This window comes from Rhinolophus hipposideros, assembly GCF_964194185.1.
Source record: "Rhinolophus hipposideros genome assembly, chromosome: 13".
Classification (NCBI taxonomy): Eukaryota; Metazoa; Chordata; class Mammalia; order Chiroptera; family Rhinolophidae; genus Rhinolophus; species Rhinolophus hipposideros.
This window is the reverse complement of record NC_138059.1, coordinates 42,609,935-42,616,004: the sequence shown is the minus strand read 5'-3', so window position 1 is coordinate 42,616,004 and position 6,070 is coordinate 42,609,935. Positions and strand designations below refer to the sequence as shown.

The 6,070-nt window shown below is 35.9% G+C and overlaps 1 pseudogene across 1 annotated transcript; it reads right to left on the bottom strand.

Annotated features, from left to right (window-relative positions):
• Window positions 1-2,701: 2,701 nt before the first annotated feature.
• LOC308506549 (thymidylate synthase-like) lies at window positions 2,702-5,707 on the bottom strand (annotated as a pseudogene). Its single transcript has 3 exons — window positions 5,612-5,707; window positions 3,802-4,138; window positions 2,702-3,207 (listed from the first exon to the last, which is right to left on the bottom strand). The product of its transcript is annotated as a thymidylate synthase-like (transcript).
• Between the last annotated feature and the right edge of the window lie 363 nt (window positions 5,708-6,070).

Here is a 6,070-nt window from a genome sequence, read left to right as displayed (position 1 = left end):
AAAATTTTCATTGTATGCAGTCGACATAAAACTATACATAGAGAACTCCAAAGAATCCACCAATAAACTATTAGAATTGATAATTAAATTTAGTAAAGTAGCAGAATACAAAATTAATACTCAGAAATCAGTGGCATTTGTATATACCGATAACAAACTATCAGAAGGAGAAATTAAGAAAATCCCAATTACAATTGCTTCAAAAACAATAAAATGCTTAGGAATAAATTTAACCAAGAAAGTAAAAGACCTGTACTCAGATAATTATAAGACATTGAAGAGAGAAATTAAAGAAGATGCAAATAAATGGAAACATATACCATGCTCATGGATAGGCAGAAGTAATATACTTAAAAAGTCCATACTACGTAAGGCAATATATAGATTCAATGCACTCTCTATCAAATTACCAATGACATTTTTCATAGAACTAGCACAAATAATCCTAAAATTTATATGGAATCATGAAAGACCTGAATAACCATGGCAATCTTCAGAAATCAGAATAGTGGGAGGTATCATGTTACCTAACATCAAATCATACTACAAGTCTGTAGTAATCAAAACAGCATGGTATTGGCATAAAAACAGATACATAGGTCAATGAAACAGAATAGAGAGCCTAGAAATACATCCATGCCTATATGGTCATTTAATCTATGACAATGGAAGTAAGGAATTACACTGGGCTAAAGACAGTCTATTTAATAAATGGTGCTGGGAAAACTGGACAAATACATGCAAAAATAAAAAGAAAGAAAAGAAACTGGACCACCTTCGTATGCCATATACAAGAATAAATTCAAAATTGATTAAGTTAGAACTGTAACCATAAAAATCCTAGAAGAAAATGTAGTAAGTAAATTCACAGACATTACCCTTAGTAATATTTTACTAATATATCCCCTGCACAAGGGAAGCAAAAGAAAAAATAAACATGTGGGATTACATCAAACTAAAATGTTTTTCACAGCAAAGAAAACCATCAATAAAATGAAAATGGATCCTACTGAATGGGAGAAGATATTTGCTAAGGATACACCTGACAAGGCGTTAATAGCCAAAACTTATAAACAAACAAACAAACAGAAAGAATGAAACTCATACAACTTAAAAACAAAAAAACAAACAACCCAATTAAAAAATGGGCAGAAAACATGAAGAGACATTTCTCTGAAGAGGACCTACCATACCAGATGGCCAACAGACAAATGAAAAAAATGTTCAACATCACTAATCATAGAGAAATGCAAAGAAAAAGTACAATGAGATACTACTTCACTCTTGTCAGAATGGCTATCATCAATAAATCAACAAACAAGAAGAGTTGTTGAGGATGTGTAGAAAAGGTAGCCCTCCTGCACTGTTGGTGGGATTGCAGATTGGTGCAGCCACTATGGAAAACAGTATGGAGGTATATCAAAAAATTTAAAATGGAACTACCTTATGACCCAGCAATTCCACTCCTGGGTGTCTATCCAAAGAAATCCAAAACACTAATTCAGAAAAACATATGCACCCCTATGTTTATTGCAGAGCTATTCATAATAGCCAAGATATGGAAACCAGTGAAATGCCCATCAATAGATGATTGGATAAAGAAACTGTGGTGCATTTATGCAATGAAGTATTACTCGGCCATAAAAAAGAATGAAATCTTACCATTTGCAGCAACATGGGTGGACCTAGAGGATATTATTCTAAGTGAAAAAAGTCAGATGTGGAAAAACAAATACCATATGATCTCACTTATATGTAGAATCTAAAGAACAGAATAAATGAGTAAACAAAACAGAAATAGACTCAGAGATATAGAGAAATAAAAACTTATTGTTGCTAGATGGGTGGCAGGTGGGGATGGAGGAGAAGGTGAAGGGATTAGAAAACACAAATTGGTAGTCACAAAATAGTCACAGGAATGTAAAATACAGTAAGGGAGCTATAATCAATAATGTTGTAAAGACTATATAGGGTGCCAGATGGGTACTGTATTTACCAGGGGATCACTTTATAGATTATGCAAATACCTAGCCACTGCTTGTACACCTGAAACTAATGCAAAATAATATTGAATGTCTACTATAATTTTATAAATATTGTCAGCATAGGGAATATAGTCAGTGGTATTATAATAGCAAAGTAAAATGTCAGATGGGTAGTAGATTCTGTGGGTTATCACTTTGTGAGAGAAATAAATATTTAATCATTATGTTGTTTTGTACACCTGAAGCTAATCATAAAATAATATAATTTTTTTTTTAAAAATGTAACTTTAAATGTTCATAACCACACCAACTCTCCATTATCATAACTGATGTTATTCAGCTGATTCACATTTGGGTAATACCTTATGTAATCCCTGAAATTCACTATCCTTCATAAAAATATGGGATTGAAATGCATGTATGTGTTTTTAAGAGTATATAAATATTTACTCACCTGACTTTATTCATAATCTCAGCATTTTCATACATATTCAGTGAATTAACCAAACTCAAGGCCTTTTATTACTAAGAGAACCAACTCAGTTACACCTGCCAATGGCAATAGCCTTAAGAGTTAATGAATAGTTGATAGGTCACCAACAGATGTTTACCTACTAGTTCCTTCTTCCTTTAGAGCAAAAATAACTTTAACCTGAGCATCCAGTCCAATCCTTAAAGACTGACAGTATCTTTCAAACAACTCCTTTAAAAGCACTTTAAACAGCCATTTCCATTTTAATAGTCAGGTGAGGACTCTACCTTTCAATCTGAAAGTCTTCAGCCTTGAAGTCATCCATTGTATCAAGTTTTTGAGGGATTTTGAGCTTCTGGAACGACGTTGGTTCTCGATGAAGCTGAATTTTCCGTGGCTCAGTGCAATTCCGGTAAATGTGTGCATCTCTCAAAGTGTGTATAAAGTTACCTGGCTTCGGGTCCTTGATGAGTGCAATCATGTAGGTGAGCAGGGCGTAGCTGGCAATGTTGAATGGCACACATAGGCCTATGTCTGCTGACCTCTAGAAGGGTTGTTTTACAACAGCTCACTGTTCTCAACATAGAGCTGGCAAAGGGCATGGCATGGAGGAAGGTCTGTGAAAGGAAGATCGTTTGGATTCCAAGTGCAAAGGATGATTCCTCTATCGTCAGGGTTGTTCTTGATAATGTCAGTCACCTTTTGTAGTTGGTCTACTCCTTCCATGTCTTTGTATTCTGTCCCAAAAGACTCCACTATGTCAACAAAAACATCCAGCCTAGGAGAAAACATGTAAGAGTTTATCTGAGCCAAACTGATGACAATTGCCAGGAAGAAAAATCTCAAAAGATTGAGAAAATGCTCTGCTAAATGGCGGTTTGCAGCTTATTTTATACATAGAATCAAAAGAGGAGGGTTACATGAAATCCATTGGTGATAGATTAAGGGCATGGGAGGAAGCTAAGCAGAGAAATCTCTGGAATTGGATAAAAGTAAATTGGAGAGACAGGTACTTCTCTCACATAGGTGGGTACAGGGAAGTTAATAGTTCACATAGAGATATTCATCAAGGGACAAAAATAATAATGAGGGATTCTGTACTTTCCTGCTCTGGTCCAGAAAAAGGGATTACTGACGTTCCAAGGATGTCATCTTCCATCTTCGGTGCAAAAAGACAATAGACAGGCCCACTTAAAGGAACAGATTAACTTTATAAAGGAAGATAAAGTTGTGACTTCCTGCCATGGCCCACTTAGTTATGAATTTTTTTATGTTCATGTCATCTTATGTGGTTATTTTTAGTCTCCTGAGTTTGTCAGGTTTAAACTGTGGCCCCTTTTCCACCCTTAACTGAAAGCCATAAACTGGGCCTAAATCCCCTTCTTCTCTGCAGGAGAATCCCAGGCTGTACAGAAGTCCCAGGACCTGTTGGCATGCCAGATTCTCACTCCCTTGGACCACAGTTCTTTAGTATTTGTGTGTCCCATGATAAATCACAACGCCTCCAAAACACCTTTCCAGAATTCACGTTGGGTTATCAGCAGAGGAAATTCATCTCTCAGGTTGTGGTACGCCTGCATGCTGAACACCAAAAGGGTGCTGGTGCAGTCATCCTTCAGAAACTGCAACGGAGGATGTGCTTGATGTGTCCCAGGTACTGTAACTCCCCATGGGGCCTTGGCTCAGTGCCGATAATAATGTTTTTAATTGATATACAAAGTACTTTTAGATGGCGTTTAAGAAGAGGGAGCTTTGACAGCCCACACAGTTGGTATGCATCCTGGCTTCACCAGTTGCCTTATCACCTCACTATGTTGTAAATTTCTGAGTGTTGTCTTATTTGCATTTGTGTCAATTATAGCCCCTGCCTTGACACAGAACTTAGCAATAAATATTTGTTGAATTAATTCTTTCAGCTGGAAGCAGCAAAAATTGATTCTATTTATTTGGATTAAATAGAATGTACAAGTGACTACTTAGTAATTGGGAAAACAAATGCATTGACAATATGGGTTTCCAACAATCTATGTTTAAATGTATCATGTATAGAAGGGTTGTTTTAGAAAACCAAGTTTATATCATTTTTGAATGCCACTCATGCACAAATTGGCCTCAAACATTATATAATGATTATTGTGGCTATATTACTGAGACAGGTTAGCTAGCATGTCGCTAAGTAGACAGGGAGGTCCCTGGTGGAATAAACAAAGACAGCCATATCCTAAAACTCCAGGTTCTGAAATCACTCCTTTGCTCCAGACAAAATATAACAACACCTTGAGTTTAATCATAAAATTCCTTTTGGCCTGACAAACGGAACAGATCTGCTAGATAAGAGTGGGTTATTTTGCTAATTCCTTCAGGATGGGCAAATAGAACAAACCTGGTAGATGAATTTCATTAAAAGACTGGCACTCTCCTTCCCCAAACACTCAAGGGAAGGTATAAAAATAACAGCTTTTGCCTCAATCACTGGGCACCCCCATTCGGGACCCCCTCCTGTTCAGGAGTTCTGACCCTTTGCTTTCAATAAACTAGCGTCTTTTTAAATCTCTTTGCCTCTCCTTGGTCTGTGTTTCCATTCTTCGGTCTCACCAGACAGGACCCTAGCACTCACTCACTCACTCAAAAGTCCCCTACATCATTTGGGGACTCTCAAAGAAATATTCCTCCTTCAACATTGACTGTGACATTGCTTCTTCTAAGCCCTAAAGCTACTATATATATAATAGAATATTCGCTACCTTTTCTCTTTTCAATGTTTGTGTCTAAACATTGTTGCTTAAGTAGTCATATTGATCATATTGATTAATAGTCCTGGTAAAGATGATGAAAAAATATTGATTTGCTGATGAAAACCTCAGCTAGAACTAAAATATCTGGAGTGTTGCTTTCTTGAACTCCCTAAGAGCTCGCTCTTCTTAGACCTCTTCCATTCTTGCTGATTACATTTGCAGATGGAAATCAGGTGTGAGAATCCATTAAGGTGCCTCACAATAGGGCAGATTTTAACTCTCACTGAACTCTCATGTTCTCTCTTCCTTAATTAAAGCATAAGAACTTTTTATCATAGAGAGAGAATGACTTAAATTATGGACCTTATTCCTTCTAATGGCATGTATTTCACCCAGTTGGGGAATAATACATTTCTTACTTTGTTGCTTTGCAAAGAGCCACTTATCTTATTCACTTCTTCCAAGTGAAGAATAAAGAGCATGATTTTATTTATAAAGAGTGCTCTGTTATCCATGCTACTAAAGAGAAATGAAGTTTACAGGTGTTCCCCTCAAATTATAACATTTTTTTTCCACTAAACATTTTAAAACCAAAATAAAGAATGACATTTAAATGAGTTAGTGGCATAGAATCTTATTTTAGAGCTAGAATAACCCTTAACGTTTGCAGCACAAAAAAAGCAGTTATAAGCACAGGCTTTAGAGTCAGATGGCCTGGATTAAAACCCTGGTTTTAAAATTGACTAGCTGTGTGACCTTAAGCACTTTACAAAATCTCCTGCACCTCAATATTTTCTTTTGTACAGTAATAATTATAAGTATAAAAATGAAATATACTAAAAATAAATTTAAATAAATTAAAATAATAAAATTTAACT